This window comes from Argopecten irradians, chromosome 10 (genome assembly GCF_041381155.1).
Source record: "Argopecten irradians isolate NY chromosome 10, Ai_NY, whole genome shotgun sequence".
Classification (NCBI taxonomy): domain Eukaryota; kingdom Metazoa; phylum Mollusca; class Bivalvia; order Pectinida; family Pectinidae; genus Argopecten; species Argopecten irradians.
In genome coordinates this window covers 40,913,734-40,940,742 of record NC_091143.1, presented here as the reverse complement: position 1 = coordinate 40,940,742, position 27,009 = coordinate 40,913,734, and the positions used below count along the sequence as shown (strand labels likewise).

Sequence of the window (27,009 nt, the reverse complement as noted above, 5' to 3'; positions counted from 1 at the left end):
GCAGAATCAGTTTACCTTTGATTCGAATCTGCCCCAGGGAGGACAGGCGTGGTGGAAGGTGATTTAATTTAAACATGTAGCCGTTTAAAAGTCAACGCGAGGGTAAATGAGCGTACAGACAATTTTTGTTAAGGTGGTATTGGTGTGCGATGACATGTGAAGGATCCTCCCAGTATTCAGGCGGGTGGGCAAGCAACATCCCCTTTAAGAAACCTACCTTAATGATCTCAGGTAATTGATATACTGTTCATAACACTAGTCACTAATGTGCCGTGCCGTTAAGGAGATGGGTTGTTTTCCTCTGTAAAACTTTTGACCCGCATTAGCAAGTCGTTTCTTACCAGACATGATCAAAGCTTGCACCACTCGGAGCGCAAACTTCTCCCTAGTCGTTCCAACAGGCGCGAGAGTTACGCTCGCAGGAACAGCAAGAGCCGTCAACGTATTTCACTCTTCAAAGTGAGACCGTGGTTTCCTCATTATCGTTTTACATATTATGGCATACAACTTTCACAGCAAAAGGGGCATGCTGGAAATTTACTTCACCGACCTCTTACCAATATATGTATTTTGATATCCAGCCATATTGTGTACCGCTGGAAACTGGAAACCGAATATTTAGTAATAGATGTTTATTTTGTCTGTGTTTTTTATGATATGTCGTTAAAAAGATTTGTATATAAGGAGCATTTTAATAGTTATTGTAACATGAAAAATACTGTTATGCCTATAATACATGTACAAATCTGAGGAGACATACTTTATGTCAAATTCATAAAAAACACGACACAAAATCCAAACAGACATGTGTTAAACAATAAGCCTACAAATTATGCCAATATCATATTTGTACAATAGTATATATATGTCTTTTATATAGTTCACGGTCTGGGACATTTTGAAAGATAAAAACCAATGTGTTCAACCTAAAACAAATAAAAGTGAAAAGTTTACATCCAAAACATACTGTTGAACGATAATGATTATATAAATATGATTTTTTTATAAAAAAAAATCTTCCGGTAGATGCTTTATGAAGAGTGAAACACCTTGGCTATGCCTAGACTCCCAGAAGGATATTGATACCATATACTCAGTCATAGTGTAATATCACTGGAATTACATTTCAATTCGTGATACATCTGTGCGCATTTTTTAAAATAAATTAATCATTCGTGACTCTTCAGATTTTAACGTAATTTTAGGGATTTGTATTTAATCGTCTTGATACAGAACATATGGCGCTTCACGGGGTTTCCCGACACCTGGGAATATTTTTTTTTCATTTTTTTTCAGCGTAATCAAATACAAAATGTAAACTTTATATGTGATTTTTCTTTTCTTTGTATCAATTACTTTTTATTACATGATGCAAATCTTACACACATTGATTTAAGCAGATGAAACTGCACTCATGTTCTTTAATGTTAGCTAAATGTTGCATAGACGAATTCGATAGAAGATACCATTAGTACATAATAAAACATTTACATTAATGTAAAAATGTACATTAAGTAATTAAAGCATAAGTTTGGTGTCGAAAACCGTCGTAGTTACTATTTCATGTAATGTTAAGATATGCGTGTACATAATGTATATATAGAATATTACAGAGAAGCGAAGTTACCATCGACCAGGAAAAAATACAAACTGATGAAACATCGTGGAAATATTGCCAAAAATACAAAAGAAAATCGGATAGCGCTATTATACAGAACTGAACGATCTTTCCGTTGAGTGTTTCCCCACATTCTAGATGATGCAATTCGATTTCAGCCTGTAGAAAAGACCGCAACATTACATCAAGATTTATTTGCGAGGGATACTTGTATTGCGAAAAGAATTTGGGCAAAGTGCTTACAGTTTATGATCTTGTAAACTTTGAATTACTATATGAAACGAGCACAAACAAATCTTTCAACATGCTGAAGAACGGTACGTTCCTCCACTGCATGACTGCTGATGTAAGGAAATGAAGTGTTGTGTTTTTAAGAACACAGAAAACAGTCAATCTCTGTAGATGCTGGAGTTGAATGTAGCTCTACATTTGCATCCTGTTATCGTAGCTTTGAAGAGGATAAAAAAGTCATGTGTTTACATGAGGTTCCAATTAATTACGGATCGCAATAACATCGCGTTTAAATGAACTACAGCTTCCCCTACCGGAAGTCCTAAGTAACGTTAGCCGTAATTTTATATTATTATGAACCAAACGTGAAACCTAAATGGAATGGTATTTCAGACAATATTCAACCATTTTAGCAAATAACATGTAACACTTTCGTCATCAATGTTGCGAACAATAACAAGCCACTAATATATTTCTTTCTGAGATGAATTAATTGAAATTCTATTTTATCACGTTGAGGTAACAGCTAGAATATTACATTTATTTCTGGAATCAATTTGAAATTCCAATCAAGTTCTTCATTGCGTCTCTTGTTTGGAATGGTATTTTTATTTCATTTTCGCTTTAAGTACAATGCTCGATTAATTTTGGAAACTTCGATCGAACAGGAGTTTTTGTATAGCAGCAGGCGCCAAGTTTTTGTTCTAGATATAGTTCTCAACGGATTTTCAAGAATGTAGCACGATCCCTTATGCTGATACAATAATAAATTTCTATTTCCCGGACATTTCAGACAAGAATGAAATGAAACAAATAACTGTCGGTGCGTCCCGATAAATTCTTAACACTAGAAAAGCCATTAAGAAACTTCAATAAACATACATTATTAACTAGACAAGTTAATCAAAAATGCAATAATTTGTTTTAAAAATAAAAATGTCAAAATTGGGATTTATTGTGAACATCACAGTTAAACAAAATTCTTAGTTTGCGTTTTCTATTGATGTAAACATTGATTGAAGAGGTGTTTGAGTCGCATATAAATAAAATGTCATTATCAGTTTAAAAACCATAGAAAAATGTTTTATTTAAAAAGAAAAAAGCATATTTTGGATATTGATAAGAGTTGGTACGTTAAACACATCCCCAAACAATTTAAATAGTCTTGAGCTTTCAGGTTAAAAGTATTTTGCTAAACAAATACCATAAATCTCAAATGAAATCAACTTCTAAGCATCACAAATATGTGTGTTACATTTGCGATAAAATATCACATTTATCAGCATGAACGCAGTTACTACAGCGATTTAACATGGAGCCTACCTGTCATTAAGGATAGAAACCCGTCACAAAATTAAACCCTCGGACATGGATCGACGAGTCCCTTTCACACCTGTCTTTAACTAGATCTATTTGTCATACCAGTGATCAGAGTAGATAATGAGGTTATCTTTAAAGTGTGGGTGCTGGGTTAGAAGACTATATTTTAAGATCTAGCATAAAGGGCGAGGTAGCGTCCCTGTCCGTTATATTGACGCTAGCCTATTCAAGTGCTAATGGGGGAACCATTTTAAGATTATTCATAGGAAGTGCTAATACACTTTAAGTTTGCATGTGTAATGTTGATTATTTTTCTAATGTTTTCTCCAGGGAGATAGCAGATATTGAAATGTATAGAAAAAAATAAAATCATACAAATAAATGTTGAAAAGAAGATATTCCGGCTTGCCCGAGATAGTGCATTTGAACACAACAACAGTTTTGATCCAGAAAAAAATCAGAATTGGATTCAAATTCATGTGGAAATGGATTTTCGATGTTCTATCGGGAATATTACTGTAGAATTCAATGCTAATTGTGGGAAGCTTTGCTTGAAATGACAGGTGTTTGCGACATCGGATCATTCTGACGACTGAAAAATATTCCACTTTTCTAAAACAACCTATTTTTTTCAGATACATAATTGCTCATGGAATTTCCTAATGCCAAATCGCTCCAGTTTCCAAATGCGCTTTCAGATGTAATGGCTTTTACGGGATTCTAATGTAATGTAACGGGTTTTTTCTCTTCCTAGTTCAATACAAATCAAATTCTACGTTCTACCCGATCGAAAAACGTTACAATTTTATCAATATCCCGTTTTGCATCAAAATAAATGACTTGAAAACAGATTTAATGAATTACTTGCAAATCGTAGGTGTTTTTGATTGATGGTCAATTCACCGTTACAAAGACATTCAATCCATTTTAATTTTTGTGTTTCCAAAAGTTAAAACAAAATTTCTGAAAAATACAAAGCCTAAATAATTGATCACAGATAGTCTACATAGATACGGAACATACATTAATACTGATATAAAACTTATCATGACTTTATTCTGTTTTTGTTTCCAATACCATTATGATATTTTCCTCTCTCAGGACTTTCTATGTCAAGTTATGTTTTAATGTAAACGCTGCGCGCCACATCAAAGCCAGAATGCCAGTACTATGATGCATGGGATTACCGATTAAATCTTTAGCCAGTGTGTAAACCCTATTCGTTTTGATTGTCATTGCTTTACCGAAGACGTGTAAAGTGTAGGCTCAATGTTATCAGTTTGTTTATCATATTTATTACATATCTGATACGGTCTTTTTATAAATTCATCACTTTAAAAGTCCGCTTCGAGCTGTCTGCGCCCGTTGCCTGGACGCCTCAGTAATAGGCATCACGATACACAGGTAGAATCCTACCTAAATTTAGCTAAACTATCATTGCTATATGTCTTTTATCATGCAATGGTTGCAAAAGTTCATTTACAATCAGAAATACTTGAAACCCCATTTTTGTTCGTCTTCTTCGTTGTGTCCTGAAACGGGATGGACACATGTGTTTGTAATTACGGGTTCATTTAAAAGACATTCCGACATTTTAAGCAGTTTTAACTATGCCTTGTGGCGCATGACCAATATAACATTATCATTAGATTAAGTACCTGTAGGTTATTAGGGTTGTCTGTGTCCATTACAACTACCGAAACCTAACCCACCTAACCGTCGACACAATACAGAACATTAAGTCAGAAGTTAAATCCTACTGAGCGATTAGTATTAAGTGATTTTACGATCGGCAAATGTATTATCGCCTACCCTACCCCCTAATCGACAAACTAGTACTTGTTTACATATGTCTGTTGGTACATGTGGTACACATTTTGACCAGTGTGGGATGACGTCACCCGACTGAGAACACGACGACAGGTATGGTGCAATACAATACAGGTTGTGTATGTTATATGTTTGTTCTTAGCGTTATCAGTGTATTGTGACACTGAGATAGTTATTACATACTCGGTATACCTTTCAAATTCACATAACAAAACATTAAATAGAAATTTAACTAGATACAAATATTATCCCTTTCATTGAGCAAGACTGTTGAAAAATAAAAGATATATATGTATGGTATCGTGTTCCGTTAAGTACTTACATAGGAATTTTGAGAGTTTGCATATGTAATATTCTATTAAAATATTTACTAGAGCATGAATTCGTTGTCGAAATATTCGAAAAAACTATAAAAAAACTAATTGCATTTTACCTAGCGAAAGTAATTTCATTTATTAGAATGCTTGATTGTAAAACATAATTATTTACATTTTAACAAGCCTATCCTTGATTTAGCTGAATTCAGCATAATGTCACACACTGCAATAAAAATCCATTAAAATGACATCTATTTGACGGTTATAAAGCTTCCCCAGTTCCCGTTGATTTTTTCTGGCTTTTCCTGATGCAGTGCACATTTGATTTAGGCGACGCAAATATCACCTTCTCACTTCCCCCGTCGCTGTGACATTTGGTGTATTGAGATAGGAGTTTAAACAATTATACTGGAAATTTGCTTCTCGCCGTTGATATATGATCGCTGTAGTTTGAAATTAGATTTCCGAAATGTATCGATATACTAGTTTAAAAGGAAATGGACACAATATTTCACGGAAAGGTTTAACAAATAGAATATCTGCACTCTACCAAAGTCTTCAATCTTTCGGAATAAAATTTAAGTGTTCTAATACATCACAATGATATGGAAAAGTTATATGGGCAAAACTATATTATTGCTCAAGAGCAGTAGAAAAACTAATTAGAAACTGTCCACAGTGGACAAATAATGTACCTAAATCATTGAAAATCGTGGATAAAAGTATATAAAACCTTATCAATATACATATATTTAAGGTTACATAATTTACAAAAATAGCATCGGATAACGATTTTCCTCATAAGACTTATAAAGTACATTGTAAATAGTCTCTCCTTGCAGTATTATTTGGTGATTTTAACATCAGCGAAACACTTTATACAAAATTACACATAAAATTCGTAAGCCGTGACGTAAACATATAAAGGTTATTTGGGGTAAAGTTTCTTATATGACACTTTCATCATGAAATGTTAAGATGGATGGGGAGAACTATTTGAATTACCCGTCAAATTCGCACCTGTGTAAACTTACCTGTCGGTGTTAAAACTATATATCCCACGTACATACAAACGTTAATTCCAGTGATATCACTCGGTCTTTCTGGCCATCAACAAATAAATAATTCTAACACTTGTCGTTAAACTTCTCTTTCTCACTTTGAACAAGTTAACTGTTATCCATAAGCGTTGAAACACTACCCGCGTCAGGGATCCATAAGAGAAAATCTCGTGTTTGAAATCTACCCCGAGAGATCGGACGCAGAACCAACTCGGCTAAATAATCTCAAATTACACTGAGCAATAACCAGTGGAGAAGTTAGCCCTTACTATATTTTAACACTACGTGATTTTATCCATTTCTCCAATCGCTTGGTGCTGTGGAAGAGACCATGGAAAAGCCCGTCATGTGGGTTGGTGAGCGTGAAACATACCTAGTTCAACAGTGTTCATACAACGAGGAAGGCAACTGACTGAGTACCGGCCTATAAAGGACTGGTAGTGCTATGAATAAAGATATCTAGATCGCCTCTACCGGAGCGCAAAGCACACTAGAAATGGCAGTACTGTTTGCTTGCCCGACTGACTCGCTACATCACATAACTAATTGGCTCGGCTTAGTGGTTATTTATCAGTATAAAGTGCTTGTCTTGTGGATGACAGTGGGATGGTTGAACTATAGTGTGGCGGTTATGCTATTGAACTGCATGTATCTGATCACTCTATTCATTGATAATTTCACTTACATGGGGCTTAAATACACATATCACTGTCGGTTTCATAGTGCAGTCCTAAGCTCAGTAGCCGTAATAGCTGATGGTTGACTCCACTATAATACGGTCGGTCTATAACTAAGGATAGGATATTGTGGTCGAAGAAATATGCTATTAACGTTCCTTCCATCAATGCATCAATGAGTTTCCACTGCAACATACAATTTCCCTGTCTTTATCTTTTAATGCTTTAAAGATTTTTTTTCCCATTTGAGATGATAATGACTTTATGGTAGTGACTGCTAGTTCAGTGGGTAAACCGATCCTCGCATGATCTAGTAAATGAGCTTTTCACTCATTGTTTGAACTCTAAGAGCGAACTGGAATCAAAATTAAAAGCATTTGCAATATGGTGTAGCTTATTATTACATTATGACTCATTATATCTCATCGTTCATATCATAAAACGAAATAATCAATTAGTACCTCACAGTGTGTTTTAGCATTAGACACGTGTCGTCTGCCCCGCAATGGCCGACGTCCACCGAACAATGAGTCCGGTCTAGCGTACCTTGATTTGCCTTGTCCGTATAGTCGTTATCATCAGCGTAGACATTATTGATGTGTTGTATGAATAAAAATTATCGCGATATGACTCTCATTTTATTGTGATTAAATACGGAATCATATTTAGAAATTATGAACAGATGTTAACAGACTGTCTAGCTAGGATTGTCAGCGTCGCAGAATCGTTCGATACTTTTTCTTCCTGTTCCTTTCCTTTTTGGAGATGGAACAATCGGAGACACACCTGAAGAATAAATGTGTGTTAAAGAAAATATAATTAGAGAGTTAAGCAATGTATTTGATATCAAGTTAGCAATCGTGTTTGTATGATTTTTCTATATTTGGAATATCCATTCACTAAAAGGATTAATTCGATTTGCCCGTGTAGCATCAAATACGCCTTTATATAATTGGTGAAACATGTAGTGATTGAATCAATACCATATACCATTCTTAGCTTGAGTTATATTTGTTTTTCTATGTCTTGGTACCTGGACAATTTTACATAAGTATTCGTTTAAAAGAGACCATGTAAACAGATTCCAAGGGTGAACAGAATATGTTTATGCTGTTTTGCTTTATGTCTTCTGTCATATCAGAAGTAAGTGAAATTGTAACACGTGTTTTGTAGGGTGATAAAAGCCACATTACCATGATGTAGAAAAACGACTTCGAAATAAGAAGCGTCTTGGGTTTATACCTGGCAGTAATCGGGCCTTTGACCTAGGCAATCACGACATCGTCATTCAAATTAATAAAAAAAAACTTTAAATATCATTTTGTTTCAAAAGCATTATTTTACATAGGATAAAGTAAATACGTGATTTACAAAACCTTGAGCGGGATAACAAGTCAAATTGTCCAGCACTGAACTTAGATAAGTGATTAAATAATTATGTTATGTGACATAAGTTTAAAGAATTAGAAAACAGAATAATCAGATATGACCTCAAAACACAATGTCATCAACATTTGATTTCATGATTTTGTCAAAATCGTATAGTTTGCCCTAGGAAATATCGGGCTGCACGGTATAAAGGTACGGTGCAACCCATCTCTAGATAAATAGCGACATATCTAAAAATGCATTTAGCATTAATATAGCTTCTAACCAATCCGAAACAAACAAATAAGTCATGAATGTGTGCACTAATTCACCTTTCATTATATAAATTCGCTACCAACATTATATATTCGGTCTTCGCAAAACACGAATTTAAAACTAAGGAACTGAAGCTCTTTAGGGCAACATGATTATATATAGTTTATAGAAAAGTTTACAAAAAGTTAAACATTGGTAATTTGTAACGCTACATATGTTTTATAACCTTTCCTTTGTTCTTATAATTCTGAAAATGCACACATGTATTCGTAAAATATTTTAAAAACAAAAACGAGGGTTTAAATGTCATGTCCTTTGCTGCTAAACAGTTGATTGGCCATAATCTGTAATGGATATATACTTCACTACTTTTGCTGCTAAGCGTTTTATTGCTCTGGACTTTCTTTGTGTTTCTTCCGCTTGCGTTCGTGCGGATGCATATCCAAGTTAAGATACACTTTGATAATATAACAGTAGCATTGCTACTGCTATAGTTTGGTTGACTGAACTTATCTTCCCAAGAACAGCAAATGTCATTTAAGGATGACGTTCAATGTACAATTATGCAATATGTTGCGTGTGTATAATGCATGTTTATAATGTATCAGTATCCATTGCTGGGAGACTACAGAATGTTCTTGTTGTGTCTATTTCTCAATAGCGGGATTTTTCCCTTTTTCATAGTGTAATCTCACTGGAGCATACCATATAATACACTTACAATAATACCTCCACATTGTCACTTCTACAACGGACTAACCAGTCGGGCCATTCCCTTTCTAACAGTTTTATAAGACTATGATGTATCTCGGCTAAAAGACAGAACCTTGGGATTTACTCATGAAAAAAACTGCCCATTTTTTCAAAGTTTTAGGTATATATACAATATACATCATAACTTCCCATTTCCATTGTTACGTTAGATGATGTGGCCACTGCCGGTTTTCATTTTGATTCAATCAAATTTTTTTTATTACCCACAGAGCTCGCGTTGTTTGTCGTCAGGTGGGGAGGATGTATGTAATGTGAGGCACGGCAAGATAAAAAAAACACCTTCAAACACCAAAGTATTGGGTCTGACAGAAAAACCTGCATTGTAAAAGCAGACGAGAACAGACCACTCTCATTGTCTGGGTGTAGGTATGGCGGAGAGGCTTAGATGCGTAACATGTTTAACGTGTTTGTGTGTTCGGGCGGCTGTATATGCTTTATGTGATAATAGTTTAGCCCTGTGAGACATGTCAACGCGTTCCTGTACGTATAGTCAGGGGGAAGGTGTCCTTTCATCGCCTCCATCAATTCTGCATTTATGATATAACGGAAAACGTCTACTTTTCAATAGAAGTACAAAGTCGGTTTCACGGTCGACTTGTTTCGTTAGATGACAAATAGAAATACCGTTATTACTGATCTGCTATTGCCGCTATTTCTTCGGTATGACAGAGTGTTTCCTTTGGATGTTTTTACATACTACACAGCAACATGTTCATGGTATACGCTCTCCATTATATTGTAGTGATGAAAATATGTAGTTTTTTCTGTTAATGAAAACTAATACTCGGGTTTGTGGGAGAGTACATTTTGTATCTGTGATAGATTTATGATATAGATACAGAATTTCATTTCTGTCTACACTAACAATTGGAAACTAATTTTATATTCTTGTACAAACTCCCAGGCTCTCACTTAAACTAAATACATTCTGCAGTTCATCTCAAAAGGTCACAACTACTACACCTGAGACTTCGCATATAGAAGTATTTTTTATAATCTTATCTAAATTTCAGATTGTCATATTTCTGCAAAGTATAATAGAGTTCTTTTCTGAAGGGTATCCTCGTAACTGCTCATTTTTCAACATCAAACTATTTTGAGTACGCTTTATGATTCGGATTGTTTCTGTATTTGTTTTTATTTTCCTAAGCCCATATCAACACCACACGAAAGGGTTTCTGGTAAGCGTGCGCGGCGTTGTCTTATGCTCATTTTGTTTTTTTCTTAAAGGTAATTTAAATTCATTTTCATTTATATTTTCCTTTAATAATAATTTTATGAATCGAGCACGGGTATTCTTCTTATCTCTACATACTGGAACTCATTATCATGTCTATTGCATAAAATCACTTATGATAGCACAACAAGATTTATGGGATATAAATGCATAGTGAAACAAGTTTATAGGACACTTTATCATAGCATAATTACGTTTCACTAAAAGTGCATTCAATACACGTTAATGTTGTACAGCAGATATAAATCATCAAGCATTTTAATATTATGACAGGATTTAAGGTAGAGATAAGGGTTAATGTAGCAAAATTAATTAACTTCGTCTACAGATATGTGCCCCACTACATCATTGTCTTGGGAACAGAACACGTTGTACGATTGCAAATCTTCATGAAGTCTTCTATCAGTATCCATTGCAACTCACATGCATGCATTAGTGCAAGCCAACTATCTGATACCGGTACCCTACAGGCTTAAGACAAAATAATGTGCATTTTCACTTTGATATCATAAGCTACGTCCAGAATGAGCATGCACGCGGGCTTTACTGATAAAGCATGATCCATATAAGCATAGGCAAACATACTTTAAAATCGGAAAGGTTTGTTGGATGGTCTACACGGAAGTAAGTATACAGATGTAAGATGATTTTAATTGATAATTACGGATGTTAACATGACGGATATTAGCGACCCGAATGATGAAATATATTACAAGCGTTAGTTTCAGATTGATTTGATTAGTTTAACGTCATATTAACAGCCAGGGTCATTTAAGGACGTGCAAGGTTTGTTGGTGGAGGAAAGCTTGAGCACCCGGAGAAAAACCACCGACCAGCGGTCTGTACCTGGCAACTGCCCCACATGGGATTCGAACTTGCGACCCAGAGTTGGAGGTCATGTGGTAATATGTCGGTACATCTTAACCACTCGGCCTCCTCGGCCCCTAGTTCCAGATCAAACATCAGTAATAAAAGCAATGCTTTAATGAATAGGTTCTGAAAAAAACCCAGCAAACAAACACAACAACATAATCTTATATTGCTTCATCCATATCTAAACAATATCAATAAATATTATACAGAAAATAAAGGCATCCTCTCATGTAATTCAAATTTTCTAAACCGTTATCGAGAAATGCTCAGACACTTACTTCTTTATCTTACAAAATGTCGGCTTTCTATGTCTTGCGGAAGTTTACGTTAATGTTTTTACTGATTGAATGTGTTATTTGAGTACACCACTAATATCAACAGGTGTACATTTAATAGTTTAACGATGCATTTTTTCGTCATTGCATTAACGGGGGTTCTTTTTCTATTCGCGTGCACAGTATAGTGTAGAGTTAGCGACTAATCGGCTTAGTTTTACTCTCCTAATCTGCATGCTATTCGCTGTTAATCCGTTGAGATTATACATATTTGATTACTATTCCATTCTGGTTCAGTTGTATGCACTTTTACCTAATTCAAACATAGGATTCACAGTATTTCTAAATAAGCGACAGTGTGCAATTGTCTATTTCCAAACCTAATCAAAATGCAATGAAATAATGTCTAATTAACTGTACTAAAATATATACGCGCGGAATACTGCTGTAATTTGTAGACTATTCGATATTACGAAAACTAATGAGCACTTCTATAAGTTCAAACAAAAACAAATTGATTCCTTTCAATCTATCATTTGTCTGTCTTCTGCCTTTAGGCCCAAACCGGTTAACAAGTGCATGGATCTAAATCTTTAAGTAAATGTTGCAACGATTGCATCTGGAGCGTGTAAGGTTATTTAACGCAGAGAATTTATATATATTAGATAAATACTTAAGTTGAGTTCATTAGCGTCTGCATTTGTGAAAATCTAAACTATGAAATGTAATGAAAACATTAATCAATATGCGTTATTGCAAAGCATACTGATGTGGTTGATTTTACGCTAGGAATAACAAGGGCGTCGATATTGTATGTGATTTCGCTCTAAGATGATTTATGAATACAAATATAATTCTTGAAACGGTTTATAGTGTTATACTGTTATATGATAGCGTTTTGTCAGTGAAACTAAAACAGTACAACATATAAGAAAAAAAACCCAAACATTTTGTGAACAAAAAGAACAGAAAAAAATAACAATTTCAAAACCATGGGCTTATTTAAGTTTTAGACTTGTTTTGATAACCGCCAAAGAATTGAAAAATATGAAGTGTACATGAACCAAAAATCAGTTTAAGTAAATACCGGAAACATTTCCGATGTTTCGACTTGCAACCTACATTAAAGCCTTTTGGCATTGTGAAATTTCGGTCGCCATATCGGAGGATGCGTGTTTCGGAGGAGAAAGCGTCTTTGCCTCTATAAGAACCTATGTTTAGTTAATAATAACTTTAAATAATGTCCCTTTTACACTCTTTTATTCAACCACGGTTAGCAAATTGCCAGTCAGGATGTAGTCACGCCTCATGCTCGCACATGCACCTGTACACATTCAATGTCGTAAAATAACGTGCCATAGGTAAAGCTAAAATTCAAAATAACTTGCTGTACCCGAGTGGTTTAACTGACAGCTGGAGAACCGTCAATTGTTCTTTAATGTACTCAACTTCACAATTAAGATCATCAATTAGTCCTATTATCACGGTATTTGTTTGTTTAATCTGAACTGTGTATCACTAAAAACAAATAAAGCCTATGCAATATAACATTGTGTGTAAACTATTCTACTGTTTATATATTAATATATGATATAATGATGCTAACAGTGTTCTCACAAAGGCGTGCGACACATTTATACTCTACATAAAGACCTTTGCGATGAGAGGCTATCATCATTTCTATAAATTACTCAAACACTATTTGATGTAACAATCCCTATAAAACATCGGACTTAGGACTGGTTATGCATCCAGTCATTAAGTGAAAGCTTTGGGTTATATATAATTCAACAGGGTCCTCCACAAATCAAAGTCCGACAGCGACGACCTTTGAATTAACATACCAACGCTGGATAAACATAAAACATCTCTTCATTATAGAATTTCAGATAGAGTCGATAGAACATGTTCCATTTCACTATGAGTTGCTGTGTTTAAGTAACAATTGATAGCACCAGCAGAAGTATTGATTAGCAATTAGTGGATATTGTTATTTCATTATCAAACAATCTATTTTTGATACTGACTGTTTACGGATGATTGATGTATCTACCCACATATATTGCTGATGACGTTGAGTGTACTATCCCCCACACTTATTCATATCCTCCCCTCCTAGACTATTGACAAAAAACAAAATATCAGTATTACAAAAAAAAGACTTGTAGAAAAGTAATTGGATGACTATTTGATAAATAAAATAAAATGTAAATGACTCCCAAAGAAAACTTCATTCAGAGAAAAGGTCAACCGGAAATAGGGTAAAACGGAAGTTCTGCGTGCAAGTAGTGGTGTTTACCGGAAGTGGTGTTTACCGGAAGTGTGTCTGTCTGATAGAAGTATACATCATAAACAGTTACGTAGATTTGGTATGATTGAAGTTTTTTTTTTTTTTTTTATAAAAAAGGCGTGGGGGGCGAGAGGGAACCATAACTGATTCATCAGATTTCTGCCAGTGGTGCATTTATGGAATACTAAGGTTATTTAACGTTTGTTTCACTGAATCCCTATATGCATATACTTGCATCTTAACAAACACGATGATGTAGCTCAGCTAAACGTCCTAAACGATTATTCTAAGATATGCGAAAAAAAAAATAATTATCTCTAGCAGTAATTACCCGAGGAAGTATTGTCTTTGAAGAGAGAGAAACTCATCTGTTCACGATGCCTTATCATCAGATATCAGATGTCTGATTGCAGATTGAAGATTGAAATAATAAATTGATCAGGGAATTTGTCGATAAGGACGAAGTCAGTAATCTCTGAAAAAGCTCTAATCAAGACTTAGAAAACCATTCGATTCTGCTGAACAAATGATTCGCAAACAATCAATTTTTATGAACGTTAAGTACCTTGCACAACACTTGCAAAGTGTAATGTATTTATAATGACGATCTTTCGAGTATGAATGTGTCTTGTAAATGTGACATTTTATTCATGATCTCCTTGTGATATAGTGATACATATCTACTTGACCTACTTGAGGATAAATGCTAATTCAGTTACATGCACGTAATCATGAAAATCGTTCGTTTTATTCGGACTAAATGCACCCAATATATATTAATCTTGATTTTTACCCGGGGTATCCGGGGAAATATCTTTAGAAGAATATATGGCCTTGAACCTATTCGAGTCCGAATAAAAAAGTTGGCGATACAACTCAGTCACAACACCACACTTAATGCTACACCACTGAAATAATATAAACACGATACACAACAGAACACCGTATAGATCACATTTTTCCGATAACAGGTAAATCAGTCGCCCGAATCATGCCCAGTGCATGGAGTAATCTAGAGTAATCATTTGGGTTGCAACTTTCCGTATGTAGAAAGACCTAAGTTGTGAGGGTGTGGCAGGCCTAACAATTCCATGTTTAGCAAAAGTTTTATCATAGTCAACGACACGGAATTACTATACATCAATTTAACTTCGCGGGCGAACTCAGATGCCGTGGAAATCAATTGCCGCAAAAAGGTTTCACACATAGGTACTGATTGATCAAAGTTTATATCAAGAAATATAATTTACGTGAAATCATCATAAAGTCAAATACCGCGAAATTATGTCGGTACATCTTAACCACTCGGCCACCGCGGCCCCAACAAAAATGTATGAGTTTACAGTATATGCGAGTATGATGTATGAGTAAATGTAATGTAAGATACTTTAGATCAATTCTAAAGTTGATACTTACAGAGTCTATATGCATGTTAGGTACTAGGTACAAGAAATCAACACATTGATGTATTTACTGGAATGTCATGCATGTATCTTACAGTGTGTGTCTGGGAACAGTTTGCATAATATTATACACATATCATCTTTAAATAGCATATGGAATTGTGTTCAATAAAGCAATATCCCTGTGCATATGTATCCGATAATGGTAAACTGATATTGCGGGGTTCGATTGGACTGTCTGGCCGGTTTCTGGAAGGTGTGATTTTACCCCGATATATTGCTTATATTACAAACAACCTTACGACGTTATTGACAGTTTATTCTGGAAAATATATCAGTGTCGGGGATAAAAACATGTCTCTAGAATCAATAACAGCATACTTGCCAATTGCTGTCTCTAAGATCTAACTGTCTATAGTAAATAGACATCTTATTTTGTCCATATTTTATTGCTTTGTCAGACTGGAGATAACACAAGACAGCAAAGTAATATACCTACGTGGAGTTTGCGTTTTGGGTCTATTCTCTTTATGCGTCCTATTCACAGCCATGGTCATATTTAGTGCCGATTCAGGTGGAGGGAGAACCTCGGATCCCGACAAACACCCATACCTGCAGTCCGTGTCTTGCTTATGCCCTCCATGGCTCGTTACCCAAAATTGGAGGATTATTAATAATATGTCAGGACATCTTAATCATTCAGCTATAACGTCCCCGAATATATAAGATATGCTCCGAGTTTCCACTATTCTCATTGGCTAATACATGATTACGTGACTTTCAATATATCAACATGGCGTTTCCACTTTTAGAAACACAGAGTCAATGTTACTTTGTGAACTTCATTACGCAATCGTTGAGTTCCTCAGGGTGGCGTCCTTTGGCCAACTTTTTTCTTGTAATTAAACATTTTAGAATGTTTTGACATTTGTAAATGAACACGCATACCTAATATAAAATTGAAGGACCTTTGGTTCGATGCATATGGTGTTATACTACCCTGGTAGATTTTAAATAATGACATCGTGCTACTCCGTCGGTCATAACAACATATGGACCTTAATAAAGGTCCTTTATTGAATACATGAGTATGTCCTTGTGAGATCAAAGTCGAGAAAAAAGTAATGAATTGATTACCTGTTATGTTGATGTTGACATGCAATTAACGGTTTAGTTGGAATACCTCCGAAAGTACTTCACTGAACATTGTAATAACGGACGTTATTGCAATGCATTTTTGTGTTGTCTTATGGATTGTGCATTAAAAAGAAGTCAGCAGCATATCAAAATAAATTTTTTTTTTATTTTTTTTTTCATACCATATCCGACTTTCTGATTGGTAGATCTTTTTTCTTTATATACTATGAAGAAAAAATCCGAGAATGTCGCGAAAACTCGACGTTATTATGACGTCACAATAGAGACGTCGACGTTGCGTATTGACTTATATAAAATAATCCATTGGAAAATCAATTGAATTGTACGTTTGAAAGTATTTTCTATTATCAAATAGTCTGAAAAATTGATTATAAGCATTGATGTAACTATTTTTTAACTTCATTGGGTTATGAAATAAATTTTGTTTGCAAGCTTTTGTGAGAATCTGCTACGCGAATTCACACAGTTTGCAAACAACCCGATGAAGTTAAAAATAGTGACATCAATGTTTACGTAAACAAGACAAAATGTACATCCATTGCGAACACACGAGATAAACCATTGATGACTTAAGGCTTGTGTTCTTGGTTGAAGCAGGAATTGCGACATGGTCTGTGTGCGACAAATGTTATATAAAACATCGTACATGTAGGTTGATTCATCAAAAGAAATTGGTTGATCGAAAAACGGTACACGGTTTTGCCCTGAGCGTTGCTTCTTTGTAATTTTCAAAGAGGCCTTTGTAGGATATGATTGGTCAGGTTTTTCTCCTGAAAAGTTTTTCTGTATCCATAATTTCGAATAGTGAAATAATCTCGAAGATGATGGTATAAATGGATTTGTTGTATTGTTAAAAAATAAATGTTAAAAGTGATTTAAAGTTATTCCCTTTCTTGTAAATATGACCCAAATAATAAAATCCAATGCATTTAAAACCTCGCTTTCTGGTTAATTGCATAGCATGTCCTTCATTTGAATTACTTCTGAATGTTAATACTGAAAACTGAATTTACATTTAATTTTGGGTTTAATTTTGTGTCTCCAAACGGTTGATCTCTAGGAAAGGGATTTAATTATTGATATGATGTTTTCAACATTGAAAAAAACCTTCATTGCTAATGTCAAATGCCATTTATTCTGTGTGCAGACTTCTGAAGATTTCATTAGAAGATTATGGAGGCCTTGGGATGTCGGTAAATATGTTTAACTGTGACTTCACATTCGATTAAACGAAAACATGTGGGGCTAACCTGGTTTGATGTAATTGTAAAATTACCCGTCTAAGAATTTGTTAGAATTTACCGAAATTTCGAATATGATTTTACCTAAAATTTATTTATGATTTCTATCGTATTAAAAGCTATGGTCTCATAAGTATGCTATAGCTTATTGTGCAAATTTAAACTCGGATTAACCGAAGAAAAAAACAACGCCAACAGGTAGTGCCGGATAACATTTCGTTTCTCAAGAGTAAAATATGGGGGAAAGGGGAGGAGGGGGTGTGGGCAGAAGATCAGTAAGGTTCGCAGGTTCCTTTCCATCTAACACCTTTTTTTTCTATACGATGCATTTGTTTTTGGACATCGTTCAACAATTTTATTTTTTTTATGTTTGTGGTAGCTAGATTCTGAAAGATATGTACATATGAAGTTTTAAGTAGCCTTCACTGTCTATGGTCTAATTATAATTTTTTTTTCTTTACAGAATGTCTATTGTTATAATTCAGTACTCTACCGATTTTACTCACACTCGTAACCACCCTACGATACATTCACAAATTATCGAAAATATATCAAAAAGCTATAATCTTTTATGAAATAATGTAACAAATGTACGGTAAACGTATTGTTTTCCATAAAATCATATATAAAACTTTCGTTGACATTCGGAATCGAATTCCATTCAACTAAAGGTGCATCTGTCTCAATTAAGAACTGAATGACTATTTCTGGATTCTGTTATAGACAATTGTCCATATTTCAGTTTTGGCTAGTCCATCTTTTGTTAGGTAATAAGTGTTTTGTTATAGTATTTTAGTTTAGAGTCTAGGGTACAAGGCTTGGTAATTTAACGGTAGAGACACCGGCTGCACTCGTAGGCTTTGTCAGGATGTCAGACGCCGTAGATAATGACGTGTCTTGGCCATTCCAGTCCGTCATAATGATAGAACATCCGATCGTCTGAATGTGGCAGAAATCACAGACTTAAGTGTACATCTGACAGGTAATATATAGCTATTTAAAGATATAACGAATGAATACCTAAAGATATTAAAAACGTTCTTTATTTATGTTAGAAATCTGTGAGAAATGAGCTGGAGAGGGGATCATCATGTTTGCGTCAAAAATGTTGTTGCTAAATTCAATAACAATGCACCTTTTTATGTATTATCGTATAAAGGAATTTCATTTTGTTGTATTTTCGTTCGGTATACGCCCTTCCAGCATTCCAAGCCACTGCGAACACTTTTAAATGTATTACTAAATGAATGTGATGACTTTAATATTTCGTTCTGGATTGAAAAAAAAAATCCCCTGTCTCCCAATAGCGATGCGATTTGAGACTGTTTTATAGTGATATCTTACTGAAATATCACGGTTTTATGAAATTAAACGATTATACCAGCCGTTCTGCTCCAACCAATCTGATGGCTTGACATGCTGAGATGTAAGCTGAGAAGTAAAATAACTTTCGTTGCTTATAATGATTATATTTGGTGTACCAGCATTTAACATTTTAGCCATTTCTTCCAAAACATATACATTTGTATTGCGTCATGTTTCTGGTCAAAACGGGAAGCTCATTTCTTCACACGTGTTTACACTTCCTTTAATTACTCTTCGCTTTTAAAAACCAATAAATGTCCATTGCAATTCATAATGTTAATGTTTATTTGCGTTTGCTGTTGCGCATTTCGGTTTCTGCAGATACATGTGCACAAAGGTGTATCCGGCTACTACCTTGTTGAAGCAAGTATTTACTAAAAAACATTTGCGTTTCGGAGGTAAATTGTGAAAGAAATAATGTAGAAATAATGACAAACTAATATTTTCACTTCAATGTTAGACCCCTATAAGGTAAATATGAGGCACATACTATATACTGATGGAGTTTTGGCATTCTTCAAACCACCTGGAATTGGCAACCCACTCTATGACCTTGCTGTTTTGGACCTAAACAAAATATAACCAACATCCTCTCCGTGCATATCTGTCTGCACACTTTGTTTTTCATCTTCAAATGTATTAACATACCTCGGCCCTCACGTGATGCAAGGCTACTTTAGAAACTATGAAAGCGTATTAGTGCCTACTGCGTTCTGAAATTGTACTCCATAACTTACGGCGCCACCTAGGCGTGCATCTTATAATAAAGTTGTATATTCGCGTGTTAGGATATGATAAATTAAAATATAAGATTTACAGAAATTCCGTTAACATTGTAATTGTATTGTATTGATCATAATATCGAAGATGCAGATCCGTTTTCCCTACAGAGAATATTAATCGATTCAAGATTTAAATAACGTTTCATTCATATGGTTATCAACGCGGTTTTTTTCTGAAATGTGTATCATTACATCTTCTGTATCTTCAATTTCCTAAATGCATAAAATATGTAAATCTTTTAAACGCCAAACACAATTTCCTTTGACAAGTCTTCAGAATAAGATAAACTATTGATTGCAGTCATAAATATTTAAGATTGCTATTGCAAGACAAATATATTTCCCAGTAGATTGTACTTTATATTACCTTTAACTATCATGTCATGAAACATTATTTAGATCCATATCTTGCTGAAAAGATGTAAGAATTGTATCTGAACATCTCATCTATATCGTAAAACAAAATATAAAACTGGATCCTCATTTTATCATCTATCTCCTACCTCAACGGATGTCTTCTGTCTGAAGTACCTTTTGACATTGTGTAACTTTCTGCCTATTGCTGAACGTTTCTTTAGAAAGAATTTCATTTATCTTCAGGTCTAAGGGTCACATAGTCTATTACGTATGTTTTTGCTTTCACAGCTAAATTAATATCACATCAGAAGCGAAAGATAACTGGATCATTGTTCGAATATAACATGGTCTTTTACGGTGTCATTCACATTGTCGTTGGTGTCGCAGATTACAATGTCAACTCATATCTATGATGCACATTTTACTTATATCTCGATACTGCATATCACTTTAGATTCGCGCGTTCAATATTGCGCGTTTTTCGTCAACAAATTCTATTCGCCGGGAGACTAATTTCGCGTTAAGTAGATTTGTTCCTTTTAATTCAATATTCACATTTCAATAAAGTTTCCATAGTGCCAATGCTATCAATATTTTCTTTGCAATTATGTCTCGAGCATAAATGCTTGACAGCGTTGCCATGTTGGATAAGGTACACTGTAAACAAAGCCCTGGCAATGGTATATTATATAGCAAATAGTTCACAATGTACTGAAATCGCGGATTTCAATAAAACCGTCATTGTAGCGAAGATAAACTACCCACAAAAGTTACCCGTTATATAGTATATCAGCGATCATTTTTAATTTCTTAACTAGTCCTATAAAATTTCCAAAAAAAACAACAAACAAAAAGTGAAAATGAAAAAAAAGCAATATATTGATACATTAACGTTTGGGTGATCGGGTGGTGTAGTGGTTAAGCCACTCGCCTTTCACCTAGCCGGCCGGGGTTCGATCCCCGGCACGGACGTGAAAAGGTCAGGGGTCACCTGCCCGATCACGTGGGTTTTCTCCGGGCACTCCGGTTTCCTCCCACACTAAGACCCCTCGCGCGCTTACATCCGGGCCATCGAGAGTGATTTACATAAGTTGTATAACTTGTTTCTCAATCGATGTAAAATAAATAAAGTTTATATTTTACATTAACGTTAATCCATTGAAATTTATGCACACGATGAAAAAGTAACGAAACAAAAATCCATAATGTTAAACCATTGGTGAAACGATATCATATAGAGTTATAATCAGTATAGGTACAGACTACAAATACATGCATACTTTACGTACTAATGAAAATTAATGACCATGTGTGTTAAACAGGCGTGGGGAGACAAGTTACAAAAAATAATAACATACAATACAAACATTGCATTTAGGACGAATCTTTTTTTTTCAACTTACCTCAGGCAAATTATGCATTTAAAATCGCAATATCATACCGCTTTTGTGTACATGAATACGTTTGGAAAATTTGCCAAACGGTTATACATATAATTATATTTCAATGTAATGGTTGTGTCAATTATGGAAATCAGTCATTCCATACTTACATAAGTACACACATGTTCTACAAATTATTTTTGACTTATTATTGCACGGCATGCATATTCAATATTACATAAATCTTCACACAATGGTATAGATAATCTCACGAAAGTCACCGAGTTCAGCACAGGTAAAGATAACAGAATATCGTACCTTTAATTTTGCTAATAAAATGGGCCGTTCATAGATAACTTATTGCGTTGGTAGGTCTAAGCTCGGGACGTGTTTGGGTTTAGGTGAAAGTGAACGTCATATTACTTACAAAATCCGGTGTATTATTTTAACGATCACTTTTATCTCAAAATTGAATTACAAAGCCCAAAGTTTGTAAACAAACATTAAAAGTTTTATAATGTAATGTCAATAAGGATCAAACACTTACCTTTCTTTGTCGCCTGCAACGTTAAGATCGGTGAAACAAGTATATACCTAAGGTATCCCTGTTTAACTCTTTAATTCTCACATGTTTGTCCAAATAAACCTTCCCATATATCAATTGATTACACACATTCGACTTACAATGTGTCTACATTTTCACAGATGTGTGCCACAAATTAAAAACCTGGTCTGAAAAACGGACAGCACAAATAACACCGCGAATGTAATTCCGGGTTTGTAAGGCGTTTTGTGTTTAGTCGGCTCTCGCTGCAAACAATGTTATGTCAATAGACCTAACTAAAGCGTATATTAAAAGCTACGTCCCTCCTCACTTCCTCGCTGTTGGAATCCACATATAGTTCAATGTACAAGACACAAGGCCTGGATTTAAAATAGGTACTTATGGCAAAAATTCATTAGCTGGAAAGGTATAATCAATTTAATTTCCATATAAAGTATAATTTGTTTCTTCAACATAACAAAATAAATGTTTGTTTAAGTCGCCTTAAGACTAACTTTTAAAGGCGTCAACATTCAGATTAATTCATTTTTTGTAATGTTGTTAGCAAAATAATTTGAATGCATTTAATAACATTTCATGAGAAGCATGAGATTTTCGTCCCTACTCTAGAAAGTAGGCATGTTAATTTAACTCATGGCCGTCCGTCTAGGAGACTCGCATCCTTATTTACAATACTCTCACGAGCTAGTAATAACATCATGACCTCGTCCTTGACTTCAAATACATTATAAACTCGTAAAATATTTCATTTTTAAAATTTATAATTGATTTTGGGTACTTGTAGCTTACAGAAAGAAGCCCATATAATATATACGTCATTTACAAATATATAAGCATAAGAACGCACCTGTCAAATAGTTTGATGCGTATATACCTTGTTACTAATCGGGAAATAGTCATAATAATACTCATACTGTAGAATACATGTAATGTAACAATAAAATACACTGTACGTGGGTATGGAATTACACCATGAACTACACCAAGAAATGAAAGGAAATATGATTTAGGCGCCCCTTACAATCATGCAATCAGGATACATGTAGCAGGTACAGCTGCTTCAGTTGTACCTGCTAAATTATCTCCATTGCAGGATTGTTGTTGTATTGGAGGTTCACATAAGAATGTTTGGGGGGTAAATGATATCCTAGTTGGTTGGATGGTTGATTGGCTTAATGTCCTGTTAAAGTTCATGTCATAAAATGATGGCCTTCCTTGTATGCGATATATTACGTATACGTGGGTGAATTTCTGTACGTATTATGAGATTGTTGTGTATTCGTGTGGTAACACTTTGTATTGGTGGAAACGTTTTTCTTTTTATAGTACAATCTCAATGAAACATGCCGCCCATGACACCAACACTTAACCCACCTGGTAACACTATACTGACAACAGGCAAACCAGCCGTGTTTACAAAGATGCACACTCGCTGTACTATCACTAGACATGTGCTAACCAAAAAAAGAGTTAAAGTTACTCCTTGACTAAGCTCTTAATCATCATTATCTCATGAAAACATTGTATTTTTCAAACAATGTGCCAAGATCACCGACTTTTCGTTTATGCATATATTTACTTTAAATCTTGGATTGTCTTTTGTACTTGAGTTCGCTGCCTCTCTGCACAAACAACTTTTTCCAAATTTAGTAAAAAAAATGAAATATTATTCGAATGAACATTGAGGGCTTGTCAATGGGAACGGGGACATGCGCTATATGTTACACATCATGTAAACGTACTTCCAATGTGTGTATGACATGCAGAATGAAATCCATATGTCGGCGATTTTAAATACTCTCCTGCTAATGGAAAGCCACGTTTTTTACCTTTATAAATATCAATACAACTTTAACGATATATTAATATCATAACCTTCAATTTTTTCTAGGTCGCTGATTTCTTTCCGAAGTCATGTTTGGAATGCATTTGATATATTAAATAACATCCGTTTGGACATCTCCCAAATGTAGAGATCTGTGGGAGCATTCACGCTCGCTCTGAAAGGCATGAACGGGCTTCCATGAATGGTGTTTAAACGAACCACAAACATCGTGTATAACATCTGCGCTAAATATGTAGCCCCATGTAGATCTTCAGCAATTGTGAAAAGGTGAACGGACTTGGCGAAGACAACGCAATTCTTTTAGAATCATCAATACCCGAAATGTATGTACATTGTATGTAAAAGATTGTATAAAGATTGTGTGGAAATACCTGAAAAATTAATATTAAAATGTACTTTTCCTTGCCTGTGTCCAAAATATATGCGGCTTGCAGTGGCGTCCTTCAATTGAACCATGCTGATATTTATTTCTTTAAAGTTAAAAAGCACACAGTGCAACTCTTTGATCCCAAAACGACGCGTGTTCTAGTTCCATAGGCAGATTTTTGTTTGCATATGTCTGCAGACTTTCTAGATAACTATACATGCATTGTATATATATATTTCTAGACGTTTGTTTACTTTAAATACACAGTGCTTGCTGTCGTTTTGGAGCTTTAAGTCACTAACTGAAGTACCAAGAAAGTTTTAAGTCTAATATTTGTAAAACCATTATCTGTATTAATGTACACATATATGAACGATAAATAAACAGACGTTTAAAAATAGTCATGACTTTATAAATATCAAACTAAATACATTTAGTATTTATAACAGGAAGCTATATTTCTCCAAGGGAGATTACTCTACAAAATAATTCAACTCTGAGATGTGATTGTTTAACGGCGCATTCGACCCATAACAACGTGTCTACAAACATTACTAACACGTTAAAGTTGTGTATGATCTGTTTTATTGATTCGCCAATATTCTGACATGCTAAACCATTCCTTTATCGGTATCTCTAGATGAACCGTCTCAACAAATACAAACAGCATAACAGGAATTTCAATTATACAATATAATTCTAAAACGACAGGCGTTTAATTTTATTTCAAATTTTAATTGTTTTCTGTGATTAACGGACAGAAGTGACTGCTCCCTAGGGTCCAATATATGTCACGCCTCATTGGGTTTGAGCATGAACAGATACCAGTTTCCTTTCTATCTGACCCCGTTTGGTATTATAGCTCCGCCCCGTTTTTCACGCACATGCAGAGCGCCCGAGTTCTAATACACATAAGCTATGATATTCTAGCATCGTAATTATATAACAAGCATGTAGAAAACGCGGAATTTATTCATTGATAAATTTGGATTTATGGAGGTGAGACATTAAGATAGCTTACTCACGCATTTAGTGTTTCTGGGCACAATATATGTCGATCCCTCAGAACATTTGTATACCACGAATATTGTCTGACTTTGGGAGATACAACTCCCCGGGGAGAAAAATTTTAAACGTTTCTGTATGATTTGCATTTCCACATGACTTTCGCATATTTCATAAATAGCACGCGCACGTGGACTGCATCCGTGTTTGCGTATCACAGAAAAGATTGGCTAACCAAATGCGACTTTGTCTGTTTGATTGCAAATCATGTTGATAGGGCCACATGAATGTTTAATTAAAGTTGTAATTAGATTACATAATACACGGGGCTAATGAAATACAATCTTTGGGAATTCAGTGGATTTTGACAATAAGCAGCAGGCATGGCGTCGGCGAAGTAGGTGCAAACTGGACACAGGAATTTATGAAGTCAAGAACCTATCCCATTTTACAGAAAACGGGCATTGTCTCTTCGAAAAACAACTCTCTGTACGGGATGGCCTCTCCATTCTCAAATGTATATGCATTAGTTTGATAAATAAATATTTAACATTTTAAAAAATGAAATATTCTTGCACATGCCACGTAGAGTTTTGAAGAAGCTCATATCGTAATAAGCTGACGATGGTTTAGTGAACACACGTGTTGGTACAATTTGACAATTTGACAGTCTCTAACACTGGCATTTAACTTCTAATAGGTTCCGTATAATTTCCAATTAAAATCAAGCAATACACATCAACATACATTTTAAACTATTAAATATAATATTAACACCGCGCCAATAATTATAGTATGCTAAATACAAACATGTTTTGTTTTGAGCTATTTAATAATGCCATATATATGGGTATATGCCATATCAAGATAGTTACAGTCACATGACGCGAGGGGAATCAAACATAGAGCAAATACTTTAGATATATCCTAAACAAATTCCACCTTATTTTATAAATTATCAATTGTAAGTGTCAGGCTCCCTGTGTATTTGGAGATTTATTCAAGGGAACAACTCATCTGCAGTCTACCAATACACGCGATATCGCGTATTCCGGGGAAGTAATTATCGGCCGACAGAAGATGGAAATAATCAAGATTATTATTGCTTCATTTCAGCGCACGTCTTTGCCAGTTTTGCTAAGTGTATTTCTGGGAATTGTATGTATACAGATGTGAACATTAACCGAAGGCCAATCCGATACACAACTGCCAGTACGTACCAGCATGCATGGTCAGCCTTGGCCACAAGTCCGCAACAACCAGTGGTGTTCATATCTGTCCCAGTTTACACAATGAATGCGTCCATTTATCTGATGATCCATAGATATATGAGCCGGTCAGGTCAGACGTGTTTCTATATGTCAGCTGTATTTTAGAGGCTGCGGTATTTT

The 27,009-nt window shown here is 34.8% G+C and overlaps 1 protein-coding gene across 4 annotated transcripts in view; it reads right to left on the bottom strand.

Annotated features, from left to right (window-relative positions):
* Positions 1-22,639, bottom strand: part of LOC138333921 (protein amalgam-like) — a 91,607-nt gene extending 68,968 nt beyond the window's left edge. The window contains exon 1 of one of the 4 annotated variants that reach the window (XM_069282577.1): positions 22,383-22,639. The gene's annotated coding sequence lies outside the window, so the exon portion shown is untranslated. Of the gene's footprint in view, positions 1-6,350; positions 7,035-22,382 lie in introns of those variants that run through there. The other 3 variants (XM_069282578.1, XM_069282576.1, XM_069282579.1) reach the window with 3 other exon arrangements.
* Positions 22,640-27,009: the final 4,370 nt, after the last annotated feature.